This window comes from Gracilinanus agilis, chromosome 2 (genome assembly GCF_016433145.1).
Source record: "Gracilinanus agilis isolate LMUSP501 chromosome 2, AgileGrace, whole genome shotgun sequence".
Classification (NCBI taxonomy): domain Eukaryota; kingdom Metazoa; phylum Chordata; class Mammalia; order Didelphimorphia; family Didelphidae; genus Gracilinanus; species Gracilinanus agilis.
This window is the reverse complement of record NC_058131.1, coordinates 705,412,761-705,428,692: the sequence shown is the minus strand read 5'-3', so window position 1 is coordinate 705,428,692 and position 15,932 is coordinate 705,412,761.

Genomic DNA, 15,932 nt, shown 5'->3' with positions numbered 1-15,932 from the left:
TTGACTCTCAACCCTAATTAAAATTTTATGTTATCTCTAGCTAACTTTCAATTTGAAGCAAGACCAAGATTCAGAAAATATTAAATTAAAAAAGTGAGTAGAGTATATTATGATATCTCTTATGGACTGACCTAGGGGAAGGGGATTTGGGAAAAGAATAGATCTTTTTTTTTTAACCCTCATCTTTGGAATTGTTGTTCAGTCATGTCCAACTCTTTGCGATCCCATGGATCCTAGAACTCCAGGCCCTTCTGTCTTCCACTATCTTCTAAAGTTTGTATAAGTTTATTGCTTCCATGAGGCTATCTACCCATCTCATCTTTTGCCATCTCCTTTTCCTTTTGCCATCAATCTTTCCTAACATCAGGATCTTTTGCAGTGAGTCTTGCCTTCCCATTATGTGGCCAAAGTAGTTAAGCTTTAGCTTCAGTATTTGACCTTTCAGTCAATAATAGTATGAATTAATTTCTTTAAGTATTTTATTGACTGGTTTGATCTCCTTGATGTCAAAGGGACTCTCAAAAATCTTTTCCAGTACTACAATTTGAACCTTCCTTGGAGAGGCGAGTACAACTGGCAGGTTCATCAGGAGTCTTCTGTCTGCAGTGCAAAGTGCCCTGATAACTGACCTCAATTTCTTCTTTCTCAGATGTAGCTCCATCCTCCTTTCAGTGTCTTCTGTCAGTTGTTGCTTGCATGTGTTGCTGACGCTTTGGGTTGATGATGTCATATTTGTGTCCCTCCTTGCAGTCTGCTCTCTAACAGGCTGTATGAGTCTCTTTTAAAATACTTGATCATGACTCAAGTGCTCTTATGATTCAAAGATGGCAAAGGTTCCAATTGATTTCAGAGTTGCAAGGATTTATTCCCTTTGAATTGGTCAATCCCAGAATATCAATCATTTTTCAAACCCCTCTTACATTCCTCCTTGGGCTTTCAAAATTTTCCATCCCTTGCAAAATGGACTGTGTGCGAAATCGTCATCTGCAATTACAAAATAGGTCATTAAAAATCAGCACTTAATAATACAGATATGATTAAATCAGAGTTCCAGGTAATTGCTATAGAATTCCAATCATAGGAACTATATAGCAACAATATATGTGATACGCATAGTATAATAAAAAGCATCACATGTTGAGGGGCTGCTTTAGGGAAAACAGATCTAACATTCACTTAGGATAAAGCAGTAAGTGCAAATCCATATAACATTAATTAGTTTATTTAAAAAAAGACCCTGATTATGAAAAAACCAGATTGTGTATGTATTTGTTGTTGAGTTTTTTTAGGACTTGTCTGACTTATCTTCATTGTCTAGAGGTTATCGTGGCAAAGATCCTGGAGCAGTTTGCTATTTCCTTCTGCAGTTCATTTTACATGTGAAGAAACTGAGGCAAACAGCTTTAAGTAACTTGGCCAGGGTCTCACGGTTAGTAAGTATCTGAAACCAAATTTGAACTCAGGTCTTTCTAATTGCAGACCAGGCACTCTATCTACTGTGCCACCCAGCTGCCCAATGTGTGTATATCTAACAGCAAAACAAAACATTACCAAATTGTACCATATATGCCTGATAAACACAATAAGATGGGAAAACAATAAAACAGCAGTATTTAAATATGCAACAATTATGGATCAATCAACCTAAGTAATTATAGGCATGGTGCATGTTGAATGTGTAAATGTCAGCATTGCCATCTGGCACTCTGTGCAATCATTCCACCAGTTTCAGTTGCGCTCTAGTAAGTTGGATTGGTCATTGGCTGGAGAGTTCTTGCTCCCTTGAAACTTTCTGCCCTATTTTAATGCTAACTTCTGGGAGGCACAGACTGGGTAGTGGTAGTGTTACTAAACGTCTTGGGGGCATATCTGCACCCTCGGAGTCTGTATGGCTAAAATCTTAAGAAGAAAAGGTCCTATCTTTGGGGCTTGGTCTTCCTTCATGACTTTGACCAGTTGTTGGGGCAGATGGTATACAAAGTCTTCATTTCAAGTGCCTTCTTCTGAGGCACTGTCTGGGTCAGGTAGCCTTTGTATGATTGGCTGGTGATCTCTTTTCGTTTAGGGTCTACTGAGACATTTGTCCATTGGGTTCAACTAGCTCTTTGGAAAATCCAACTAAGTCCCCTATTGGTAATAACTGACTATGGTGGATTGTCTTTTTAGGGCCCTCCCAATTTCCGGGGTGATTTTATAAATAGTCAAATTAACTAGACTCTGAACAACTAGATATGGAGTAGGTTTTTTGTTGAGCTACTGATTTAAGTGATCCATAAAACCAAGATTTCTTTTTTTTTAAACTGTAAAGGATTTATTTTTTAACTGAAAAAAATCTTAATCAATCAATTAATTAATTAATTAATAATATTTTCCAATGGTTACATTATTCATGTTCTTTCCCTCCCCCTAGCCCTCCCCCCTCCCCCATAGCCAACATACAATTCCACTCGGTTTTACATGTATCATTGATCAAGACCTATTTCTATATTTTTAATAATTGCACTAGGGTGATCATGTTTATTCTTATGAGTTCCTCTGGATTGTCCTGGGTCATTGCATTACTGCTAGTACAAAAGTCTACTACATTTGGTTGTGCCAAAGCATATCCATCTCTGTGTATAATGTTCTGGTTTTGTTCTACTCTGTATCCATTCCTGGAGGTCATTCCAGTTCACATGGAATTCCTCCAGCTGATTATTCCTTTGAGCACAATAGTATTCCATCACCAATAGATACCATAATTTGTTCAGCCATTCCCCAATGGAAGGGCATCCCCTCATTTTCCAATTTTTTGCCACCACAAAGAGCGCGGCTATAAATATTTTTGTACAAGTCTTTTCCCCTATGATCTCTTTGGAGTATAAACCCAGCAGTAACACCAAGATTTCTCAGTAAAATTTTGTTACCTTATCTTCACAATAAATTTGGACATTGTGCCATTATTTACTTCTTTCAGGATTTTTCTGGGCTGACACTATCACTAGGTGGTAAGCTTCCTTTAACTTCCCTCTGAACTGAGAGATGCACCCCTTCTATGGTCTTTCCACCTTCAGAGATTCCAAAATACAAGTCTTTAAGTAGGACTAAGTCATGCTCAAATGGCAGAAAGGAGGGTGTAAAGCCAGTGCCACCATTCTTTTTATTTTCAAGCATAATCTATTTATTGGCAAAGTGAGAAATTGGCAATAATAGAGGTAAAGGACCTTTCAGTGACCAGACCTTACAATTGGAGCATCTTTATATACAATTTGGTTACATAAGTTCATCACATGACGTCTACTGGTGCCAACTAAATTAATACTATGATCGTGGCATAATTATACTGACTTACAACAATGGGGTGGGGCTCTCCTGAAACCATAGTAACAGGAAAACACAGAGTTGAACAACAACTTCTGGAAAGTCCCCAACCAAATACCCACCCCCAAATACCAGATCAGTGCTAGGAAAAATATTTATTGACCAGTTGACTCGTCCTCTATCCATCTTTATCTCTTTCAAGAGGCAGGACCACTTGTGGGCGTAGCCTCTTACAAACTCTTGTCATAAGACTGATACAAAATAAATCTCAATTTAAGTCCTATAAATTAGTTACAGTGATTACTAACACTCTTAACTATTAACAAATCAATAGTTAATAACCAATTTTATAATACCTACTACATGGCAGGCACTGAACTAGACGCTATGGAAAGGAAAAACTTAACCCAAGAAGTTCTTGTCTTAAGAAGTTTACATTCTGGGGCATCGAGGTGGCTCAGTGATAGAAAGCCAGATCTATAGATGGGAGGGCCTGGGCTCAAATTTGACCTCATATGCTTCCTTGCTGTGTGATTCTGGGCAAGTCCCTTATTGCTTATCCCTTATCATTCTTCTGCATTGGAACCAATATGCAATTTTGATTCTAAGAGGGAGGATATATATCCCTTACCTCTGCCTCCAGATGCAGTCACTACCTCCTTTCTTTTTCTTTCTTTCCTTTAAAAAATAATCTCCCCCTCCCCAATCACATGTAAAAGCAGTTTCCAAAATTTCAAAAAGAATTTTGAGTCTCAGATTCTCTCTCTTCCACCCTCCCTGCCCCCAACCCCAGATGGTAAGCAATCTGATATAGATTTTACATATGCAATCATGTAAAACATTTTTCTATATTTATTCTTTTGTGGAAGTAAACCCAAATGTGGAAAAAATTAAGAAAGAAAGAAAGAAGTTTGCTTTGGCATGGATTCAAACTGCATCAGTTCTTTCTCTGGAAGCAGATGGCATTTTTTTTTATCATGAGTCCTTTGGATTGTTTTGGATCATTATATTGCTGAGAATAGCTAAATTATTCACAGTTGTTAATCATACAGTATTGCTGTCATTGTGTACAATATTCTCCTGGTTCTGTTTACTTCACTCTGCTTCAGTTTGTGTAAGTCTTTCCAGCTTTTTCTGAGCTCCTCCTACTTGTCATTTTTTTTACATCACAAAAGTATTCCATTACAAGCATATACTATAACTTACTCAGCCATTCCCCAATTGATGGTTATCTTCTCACTTTCCAATTCTTTGTCCCCATGAAAAGAGCTGCTTTACATATTTTTGTACTTGTAGATTCTTCCCCTTTTTGTTTTTTTATCTCTTTGGGATACAAACCTAGTAATGGTATTGTTGGATCATAGGATGTGTACCGTTTTATAGTCCTTTGGGCACAGGTCCAAATTTCTCTCTGGAATGGCTGAATTAGTTCACAACTTCCTTAACAGTGTAATAGTGTTTCAGTTTTCCCACATCCCCTCCAAGTTTTTTGATTTTTCTTTTCTGTTATAATAGTCAATCTGATAGGTGTGGGGCTGTACCTCAGAGTTATTTTAATTTGCATTTCCCTAATTAATAGTGACATAGAACATTTTTTGTATGACTTTAGAGAGCTTTAATTACTTTGTCTGAGAACTGCCTACTCATATCTTTAACATTCATCAATGACTTCTATTCTTATGCATTCTACTAATTTCTCTAAATTTTGAGAAATGAGACCTTTATTAGAGACTTGTTATATATTTTTTTTACCATTCTGATAACTATGCATTATTCTCCATTCTATTCCCCCACTTATTTTTTCTCTTTTCTTTCATTCTGTCCATCAGCAAAAGTATTTAGCTGCTGACCACCATATCCCCCAATTTCCTCTCTTTTCTATCAGTCCTTCCTTTCTCTTATTCCCTTTCCCTCTTACTTTCCTGAAGGATAAGATAGATTTCAGTGCTCAATTTATTGTGTATATTTTTCTCTTTTTGAGCTGATTTCAATGAGACTAAGGTTCAAGTGCTCCCATTCCCACCTCCTTCATCTTCCCCCCACTATAAAAGCTCTTTCATGCCTCTTTTATATGCAATAACTCACCCCATTCTATTTCTCCATTCTGCCTTCTCCCATTGCATTCTTTTTTCTCACCCCTTTCTTTTCTTTTCTTTTCTTTTTTAGACACCATTCTATCAAATTCACTAGCACTTTTGCCTTTTTTCCATGAATACTCCTTCTAAATGCCCCAATAATTATAAAATTCTTAGGAATTATAAGAATCATCTTCCCATGTAGGTATATAAACAGTTTAACCTTATTGAGTGTCTTTTGATTTCTTTTTCCTACTTACCTTTTTATATTTCTCTTGAGTCTTATATTTGAGAGTCAAATTTTCCATTTAGTTCTGGACTTTCCATTAGCAATATTTGAAAGTCCTCTATTTCATTGAATATCCATTTTCCCCTCTGAAAGATTATGTTGGATAAAAGATTCTTGGTTGAAGTCCTACTCCTTTGCTCTCTGGGATATTATATTCTAGGCCCTCCAATCCTTTGGTTTAGAAGAGGCTAAATTTTATATTATTCTAACTGGGGCTCCATGATTTTTGCATTATTTCTTTCTGGCTCCTTGCCATATTTTCTCCTTGACCTGGGGGTTCTGAAATTTGGCTATAATATTTTTGGAAGTTATTTTTTTGGGATCTCTTTCAGGAAGTGACTGGTGGATTCTTTCAATGACTATTTTTCTTTCTAGTTCTAGAATGTTAGGGTAGTTTTCCTTGATAATTTCTTGAAAGATGATGTTTAAGCTCTTTTTTTGATCATGGCTTTCTGATAGTCCAATAATTCTTAGATTATCTATCTTGCATTTATTATTTTTTTCTGGCTCAGTTGTTTTCCCAATGAAATACTTTACATTTACTTCTATTTTTTCATTCTTTTGACTTAGTTTGATTGTTTCTTTATGTCTTATGGAGTCAACTTCTACTTGCACAATTCTAAATTTTAAAATATTGTTTTCTTCAGTGAGCTTTTATACCTCCCTTTTTCATTTGGCCAATTTTACTTTTAAAGAGTTCTTTTAAAAAATCTTTTAATCTCCACCCCCCTCTCTCTTTCTCTCCAATTACATGTAATAAGAAATTTCCACATAAGTTTTCCTAAGTTATATGATCAAACTTATCTCACCCCTCCCTTCCATTTCCCCTCCCAGTGCTGACAAATTATTTGATCTGGGTCATAATCATGCAAAACATATTTCCATATTGTTCATTTTTACAAGTGAGAAATCTTATAAAACCAAAATGCCAAAATATAAACCTGAATAACAAACTGAAAAATCATATACTTTCTTCTGCATTCTAACTCCAAGAATTCTTTCTCTGGAAATGGATAGCATTGTTTGTTATAAGTCTCTCAGAATTATCCTGGATCATTATTAATGATAACAACTATACTTATTAGTTGATGATACTGCAATATTGCTATTACTATGTACAATGTTTTCTTGGATTTGCTTATTTCACTCTGTTTTTGTCCATGAAGGTCTTTCCAGCTTTTTCTGAAATCATCCTGCTCATTGTTTCTTATAGCACAATACTATTCCATCACCATCATAGACCACAATTTGTTCAGTCATTCTCCAATTAATGGACATCTCTTTAATTTCTAATTCTTTGAGAACACAAAAAGAGTTCTTTTCTTCAATGAATTTTTGTACCTCTTTGTCATTGAGGCCAATTCTACCTTTTAAAGAGTTATTCCCTTCAGTGCATTTTTGTATATCTTTTTCCATTTTGCCAATTCTTTTTTTTTAAAGATTAGTTATTCTCTTTGGAAGATTTTTGTGTCTCTTTTATCAATTACTCTATTCTGTTTTTTAAGGTATTATTTTTTTCAGTACTTTTTGGTGTCTCTTTTACCTAGCTGTTACCTTTTTTTTATGATTTTCCTTTAGCACTCTCATTTCTTTCCCTGATTTTTCTTCTACTTTTCATTTGATTTTTAAAATCATTATTAAGTTCCTCAATTAATTCTTTTGAGGCTTGAGACAAATTCAAGTTTTCTTCTGAGTTTGTGTTTTGTCTTTCTCTGTCATTAAAATAATTCTCTATGTTCAATTTCTCTTTGTTGTTTGCTCATTTTCCAGCCCTTTTCTTTCCTTTTAACTTAAAAAAATATTAAAGTTGGATTCTGTTCTTCTGGAACATTGTTTAAAGTTTCAGATTCTTTGAACAGCTGTCCTCAGAGCTAGCTCTGGGACTATGTAAGTTTTCAGTTCTTCCAAGGTGGGCTGTTGTAAGGAGAGGTATGTTTAATACTCTCCCAGACTGTATTCTGGTCTCTGAGTAACTCTTTTAACCCTTGGAACTGTGACCAGAGTACCCTGCTCCCCTGTGTCTACAAGTGCTGGTTTGTGCTAATGCTCTTCCACATCCGGAGCCTGACCCAGGACAGTGACCTGGATTTGCATATGGACAATGTGACAATAGTTTTTCATTCAAAACCAGCAAAGGGACCCTTGTAATCTCCTTGTGAGAAGTTGTCTGATCCCCTTTACCTTCTGTGGCTTAGAGCTCCAGAAGCCTTTGCTGTTGATTTGGCTAACCCTAAGGCCTATTGCTGTGGTGGGGTCTATCTTGGCATGCTGCTTTGTACCTCACTTCCATCTTGGTGCAGTAGATCTTTGGTACCAACCTTCCAATTTTTTTTCAGGTCGAAAACTTATTTCACACGGTCTTTTTGTATGTCACGGTACTCCAGAATTCCTTTTGAGTATTACATTATAGTTGTTTGGAGAGTAATTTGACAGGGATCAGTTGGGTTTCCATACCTTCTCTACCATCTTGGTTATACCCCTAGTGACATCATTCTTGGTAGAGTTGAATGTATTGTCTAGAAATACCACATGTTGACACCCTCAAATTTTTTTTTTATCTTAGAGTCTCTAACATGTTCATTGCTGTGAACTCAAAATAGTTGGGTTGTGGGTCTCTGTGAAGAGAGGTAAGATGTTGTTCTAGACTTCTTAATGCCAGCCTTTCTTGGTCTAAATGAGATACTTTATCATCTTTGGAAGCTTTTCTTGTTCCTGGATATGCCTTTGCATACTTGGTGAAGTGGTCAGAAATCAAAAGGATACAAGGTGTCCCAAAAGTCTTACTGCAAATTTAAGCTTTATGACATCTAAATCTACACAAGACTTTTGGGACACCTTGTGTGACGTGATGGCTCTATCCTTCTGGAGATAAAAAGTCAGTGTATATGTTTCAAAGGTTTATGGGTACTTCTATTCTCTAAATATGCATCACAAATTGGTAGTGCTTTCTCCCTTCTTTGTGCATACCAAGCACCAATCTCATGTTTGGTGACATCTGTAGACAGTAAAATCTCTTTCTTCCTAGCTCTAGGATAATTTCTTGACCTATGTGTCCAAAGTCATCCTATGATGCTTCAACGGCAATATGGCACCATGTGCCAAGCAGTACCAGCTGTTTCTTGGTATCACATGTGGGATTAGTGATAGTCCAGTCAAATGCTTCATTGAAAAACCCTAAATCCTGTCATCATCTCCACAATAAGAAGTCTTCAAGGGTCTGGCAGTTGAGCTCTATGACATCACTCTTCAACACTTCACACAATCCTTCATTGGCCATTTGCTCTTTTCTCTCTTCTCTCAGCTATCTGTGGCAAAGAAGGTTGGTTTAATGAAATGAGATTCATGCATGCTGCTGGCTTTTCATCAGGAAGAAATCTCAAATTTCCAGCTGTCCTGCCATTCATTTATGATACAGCTTCTAGGGTGCAGACAGGAAGAGGACATGCCAGGCAGACGGAGTTGTGTGAGCAAATTCCTTTCTTAATCACAGGATTTTCTTATTGCCAGTTTATCATCTCTGAATAAAGACACTTCTAAGATGGTCACTGGGTTCCTTGAAATAACATATATTAGGATAAAGTGGGAAAAATTAATTGTATATTAGCCTAAAGCAGAGATTTCCACCCTTTTCACTCTCAAATTCTGGCTTAATGGAAGATGCTTACCTATGATTAATCACAGCAAGTGGTCCTTGAGATAGAATTTTCACAAGCCACCCTGGGATAAAGAAGGAAAGATGTGTGTTTGAGAATGAAACGTGTCCTTCACTCAGCACATTCCGATGACATAATCTGGCAGTGCTTCAAGAACTGATGTGATGGGTCATTATTACATACTTCATTTCTGATCCTTCCTCCCCCTCTGCCTAGTTGGAGAATGCAAGGTTTTGAATGTCTCTGAGGATCCTCAAATACATATTGCCATCTGTCCATGCCTTCTCAATTGATATGATTCCTGTATTTTTTCTCCCTCATAGTTCTTTTTTTTTTTTTAAAGCTTTAATTTCTGTGTTAGAATCAATACTAGGTATTGGTTCTAAGATGGAAGATAAGTGTTTTTATTTTTAAAGAAAAAGAAAACTCCATGGACAGAATGCCCTGTGGAAGAGAAAAGGAAGGAAGGCTCAAAGGAAAATTGGAGTTAAGAAAAATATATAGAAGCTCTTTTTTTTTATTAAAAAAATTTTAAACTCTTACCTTCTGTCTTAGAACCAATTGGTTCTAAGGCAGAAAAGCATTAAGGGGTAGGCAATGGTGGTTCAGTGACTTGCCCAGGGTTACACATCTAAGAAAAGTCTGAAGTCAGATTTGAACCCAGGACCTCCTGTCTCTAGGTCAGGCTCTCAATCCACTGAGCCACCTAGTTGCCCCCCCCCACCCATTTTTAAAAATTTAAAACCTTACCTTCTGTCGTAGAATCAATATTGTATATTGATACCAAGGTAGAAGAGTGGTAAGGGCTATGCAGTGGGAGTTAAATAACTTGCTTAGAAGTATCCGAGGCCATATTTGAACTCAGGACCTCTTTTCTCCAGGCCTGTCTTTCTATCCATTGAGCCACTGAGTTGCCATTGTGCTAAGTACCTTTTACAAATATCACATTTGATCCTTACAACCACTTTAGTGCTATCATTACCTCCCTTTTATAATCAAGGAAACTGAGGCAAATAGAAGTTAAATAACTCTCCCCAGAGTCACACAACTAGTGTCCAAGCCTAGATTTGAACATAGTCTTCCTGACTTAGAACCTGCTGTTGTATTGGTTGAGGATATTTAAAATGGATGAAATCACAAATTAGACCCCAATTAAACCCCTTAATGTCATTTGTTGCACTTAAATCATCAACGGAAAAGTGCTACAGCTTACTAATCCTTACCAAGCATCTCTCTCTGTTGCCCTTTGGGCCAGCTTTTCTTCTTTTCAGATTGTGGTGTTCCCGTATTCTGAACCAGTGAGCATCGCCAGGAGTACACTTGTGCTTAAAAGATGGCGCTTTCCAAGATGTATAAACATGAGTTACTTTTCTAGCTCTACCTCTTGGTGATTCATGGATAACAAGGATGGCTCTGAAGACTGGAAAAGATCTACCTATGGATCTTTAAAAATTAAGAAGATGGGGGAGGAAGCACCTCTTGCTTTGGCTTGGTTTGCGCAGGGGAGGGGGCAGGAACTGCTGGCCTCGTTGGGCCCCTTTTGGCTCAGTGAATCTATGGTTATTATTATTCCCACTTTATTCCTTTTGTTTCTTTTTATTGTAGTCTGAGGCATACTTTTGGGGCAGGATGAGGAGGGCATTTCACATTTAATATAAAAGTGGATGAAACCATGTTTTAGACACCAAAAGGGTCAACAGACAGATAATCCACAGAAATGCTGTTTCCTGTATTGCTTTGTCCTGATACTCTGGCAGTTCTGGTGATTTTGGACCCATCAGAACAATTGAACCTATTTTTTCTAGGAACATTGTATTCTGTCTGTGACCTGCTCTTGAAAGTGATAGAGACAGGCAGTGGGCAGTGAGGGGCCATAATAAAAACAGGATCCTCACACTCTGAAATCTTGTATTTCTCATCAGTTAGCACTAAACAAGAAAGATAAAATCTATAGTTTCAGCATCAGTCAAGCATAAATTATAGAACTTCCATTATTAATCAGTTTCCCATTTGGTATCATCAGTCACCTGTATTGAATCTGTAATCTATTCTATACTGGGCATCAGCTTTGTGTCTGCCCTACATTATTAATTTTTCTTATTGTTCTTTACTTACCTTAGTTCTGAACTGTTAGGCTTTATTAATTACCTGTAGTGGTCATCTACTGGGCTGTATCCCTACCCCACTCATGTTGCCATTCCAGAAGGGTAGTGAGATGTCTCCCACATTGACAAATGATGTCAGGTGGGACCATGGGGAAACATGGGACATATGGACTAAGGGCTCTGCCATTCCAGAAGGATCCCCCAAACCCACAATGCTCCTTATTCACTTTCTAGTGTTGCAAATTCACCTATGACCTGTGTCAAACACAAAGCCACAACTCTGCCTGGTTGGCCATGGTTTTCAGGAAAGGTGGAGACTTCCCTGGAATGGGAGATGATTAGCCCCCAGACTAACAAATATACAAACCCTGATCCTCAGGGTGCTAGAGCTGCTATTCTGCAGATGGAGCTACTACTCCATCACCTCTTGGGCTGTTCTATCAGTTCCAGAGCTGCTACTCCACCAACCCAGAATCTCTTTATTCCATCAGCCTCAGGGCTAGGGAAACCACTTCACACCCCGAGAACTGCTATTCCATCAGTTCCCCAGAGGCTACTCTACTAGCCTTTGGGGCTAATCCATCAGCCTTAAAGCTATTTGATTAGCCCACAGGCTATGTTATCAGCTATCAGGATATTATACCACTTAAGCCTCTTCTTCAAATAAAATTCTTTTCTTATTTCTGGATTGAATGGAGTTTGAGCTTCATATGCTTGGGATGAGACCCTGCTACAAACAGTGTGTTTCTCCCAAAACAAAAGGACATGGAATTTGTGCAATAGATTTTTTTCCATCAAATTTTCGTTTCCTTTTAGTGCCCTGCTTATTACTGCAATACTTAATGCCAAGAGATGGAGATTCCCAATCAGGTTTAGGACTGACTACTTGGTTTCATAGGCTCCTTCCAATTTTTGAGATTCTCTGGTTGTATCAGAAAGACAAAAAGATTTATTTTGTTTGGTGATGTTAGTAATTCCCCCCCCCCTTAAGGTGAGGGTAAGGATGTGTACTCCTTGAATAATGAAAATAATATTGGTAACAGCCAATATTTATATAGTACTTATTTTCTCATATGATCTACAAAACAAACACCAGCAGTAAGTGCAATTATTATGACCAATTTACACATGAGAAAACTGAGGCAAAGAGAAGGTAAGTGGCCTGCTCAGTCACACAGCTAGTAAATGTTGAAATAGCATTTCAACTTGGGTCTTTCTAATTCTAGGTCCAGAACTCTATGTAAGCACTGTGCCAGGCAGTCACCTTGAGGGCAAGGATTGTCTTACTTGCTTAGATCTGTGTCCACAGTGCTTTATTGTTATCTATATTTATATTTGTATTGTGCATTATATATTTGCATTATATATTATATTTATCTTACATACTTATATTTATATTATATACATTTTTATGTGTACGGCACAGTGCAAGGCACATAGTAAGTGCTTAATAAATGCTCTTTCTCATTCATTTTTCAATCTATCTATCTATCTATCTATCTATCTATCTATCTATCTATCTATCTATTTATCTATCTATCTATCTGTCTTTCTATCTTCCCTCTCACAGGCATGTGAAACACTACTATTTCTCTGGGTCCTTTCAACAAGCTGTCATGTAGGTATCAATTTCCAAGAAAAGGCTACATGATTACAGATATTCTCTCAGGGTCTTAAGGATGACCCTTTTGAGAGAAAATACACACCCCTTACTAATCCTTATAACTTTAAAGTCTTCATTGTATTTTCTTTCTAGACAACCAGTCACTTATAATCATGACACTTTTAAATCTTAAATACAATTATGTACTTAACATTAAAGCAAGAAAATAATATTATAGGTATCAATCTATTAAAAAGAATGCATAAATAATAAAATATACATAATTAACACATAAGCTTGTATCACACCCTCTCACCAATGTACCCAAGGATCTATGGTTAAGAATAATCACACAGGAGAACCTGAATGAGGGAACGTGCCAAGGGTAATGCACAACTCTGTTTTGCTGGCTTCAACATTACTGGTCTATTGAGGAAAATCTGTACAAGAAGTTGCTTTTCTGCTCACATTGTGTAAGTGTTGATCCTTGGCACTCTTCTCATCTAGGGAAATACCTTTATTTTCTACTTCAACACAGAATTTGCCTACTGTTTCAGTTACCTGCAACCATTAAAAGGACATGAGAATGGCTTAGATTTTAATGTGGGGTAGCTGGGTGGCATGGTGGATAGAGCCAGTCTAGACTCATCTTCCTGAGTTCAAATCTTATTTCAGACGTGGAGAAGCTACATGACCACGCCCAAGTCATTTAACTCTGTCTCAGTGTCCTCATCTGTGAAATGATCTGGGGGAGGACATTCCAAATTACTCCAGTATCTTTGCTAAGAAAACCTGAAATGGGATCACCAAGAGTTGAACACAACTGAAAAAAGACTGAACAACAGCAAAAATTTTTGAATAGCAGTGATCTTTAAGTTGGAGAGGTGTGAAGATCAACAAATTGGCTATCTTTAGACAATACAGGTCAGTCCAATCAGTCATTCAGTCACAGAGATACTCAATTATCCAGTTGGAATGGAAATCACAGCAAGACTGGATTTTGATTGCTCAATGGGATACCAAAACAACCAAGAAGTCCCATCTGCTTTCCCCTCCTAAACCAGAGATGGCAGCAGAGAGCAACAATCACCTCCTGAGCAACTTCACCACTATCCACCTTCAGATGGTGCTGAAGGGCCATGCCTGTCATTGGAGCTCTTAGCTTTTGAAGTTATTTCTTTCTCCATTAACCAGGAATCACTCAACTGAATCCTTTTGTCTGCCAAGGCTGACAGCAGATTTTCATCCCCACTTCTGTTTACTTTGTCTTCAGTTCTTTCAGGCTCCTCTTCTGGTTCTTCTCCTTGGTTTTTCTTCCTCTTCAAGTGCTTAACTGAGTGTCCTACATTTCATTGACTCACTTTTCAGTTAAAAAGTCACAGCTTCTCCAGATCAATAGTCCTTAAAAAAATGACAGCCTCTAAATGATTATATGATTTCTCATTTTAAGAATTTCACCCTCTTTTTTTAAACATTTATTAATATTCATTTTTAACATGGTTATATGATTCATGCTCCTACTTTCCCCTTCATCCCCCGCACTCCCCCCACCCATGGCGGATGCACATTTCCACTAGTTTTGTCATGTGTCCTTGATCAAGACCTATTTCCAAATTGTTGGTAGTTGCATTGGTGTGGTAGTTTCGAGTCCACACCCTCAATCATGTCCACCCCGACCCATGCGTTCAAGCAGTTGTTTTTCTTATATGTTTCCTCTCCTGCAGTCCTTCCTCTGAATGTGGGCAGCGTTCTTTACCATAGATCCCTCTTGGAAATTGCCATGGCCAAAAATTGCTTCTCTCTGAGATTAACCTGGTGATGAACCTCTCCTTAACATAATATATTGGAATATAAGTTATTGGTCAATTAATCAATAAACATTTAAGTTTCTATTATGTGCCAGGCATTATGCTAAATTCTAGGGATAAAGAGAAAGGCAAAAGTCCCTACTCTTAAGGAACTTATAGTCCAATGGGGGAGATGATATTGTAGAAACAAGCTAAATAAAGGATAAATGGGGGGTAGTCTCAAAGGGAAGACACGAAGAGTAAGGAGGATTGGGAAAGTCTTCTTACAGGAGGTGAACCTTACCTGAGACTTGAGGGGAACTAGGGAGTGAAGATGAGGAGGGGGACAGTTTCATGGATGGAGGACAGTCAGTGAAAAGTCCTGAGTCCAGAGATAGAGTGTTGTGTGTGAGGAACAATAAGCACACCAGGATCATTGGACTGAAGAGTATCTGAAGAGTAAGATGGAAGAAGCCTGGAAAGGTAGAGAAGGACCAGGTTTGGGAGGGCTTTAAAAGTCAAACAGAATATTTTATATTTGAACTTGGAGGCAATAGGGAGACAATGGCATTTACCAAGTGGGGATCTGTGTGATGTAGACCTTCACTTTGGGAAGATGGGTATGGCAGCTGAATAGAGGATGTATTAACCCCTGGGGAGAGACTCGAAGCAGGGAGACAACCAACTGGCTCTTGCAATATCTTGGGCACTTACTTAGAAATGTTTCTCTCCCTGGTTGAGGACTGGTGGAATTTGTGTGCCATGACTAACCATAGAACAGAAGCAGGAGAGAAGAGCAATTAACCAATTTGTTAATCAGTGTGCTATTTATGCTTCTGTTGTGAAGGGCAATAATTTGTGCCAGCACGTGAAAGAACTGAGTGTTCCTTGTTCCCTGGTGCAAAGAATAAGACTTGGGAAATTGAAATGTACTTAGACTCTGCAAATACATCTTGATTTACTCAGTGGGCAGCCACAATTTCTCCCTCTGCTTGGGACCCGAGATTCTATTGGAATAGAAATTTCCTGGTGTGGAAATTTCCTCGAAGCTGTGTATTGGAAATTCTTCTGTAACTTGGTCTTACAGAATTCTTTGGGGGCACTGGGAGGTAAATGACCT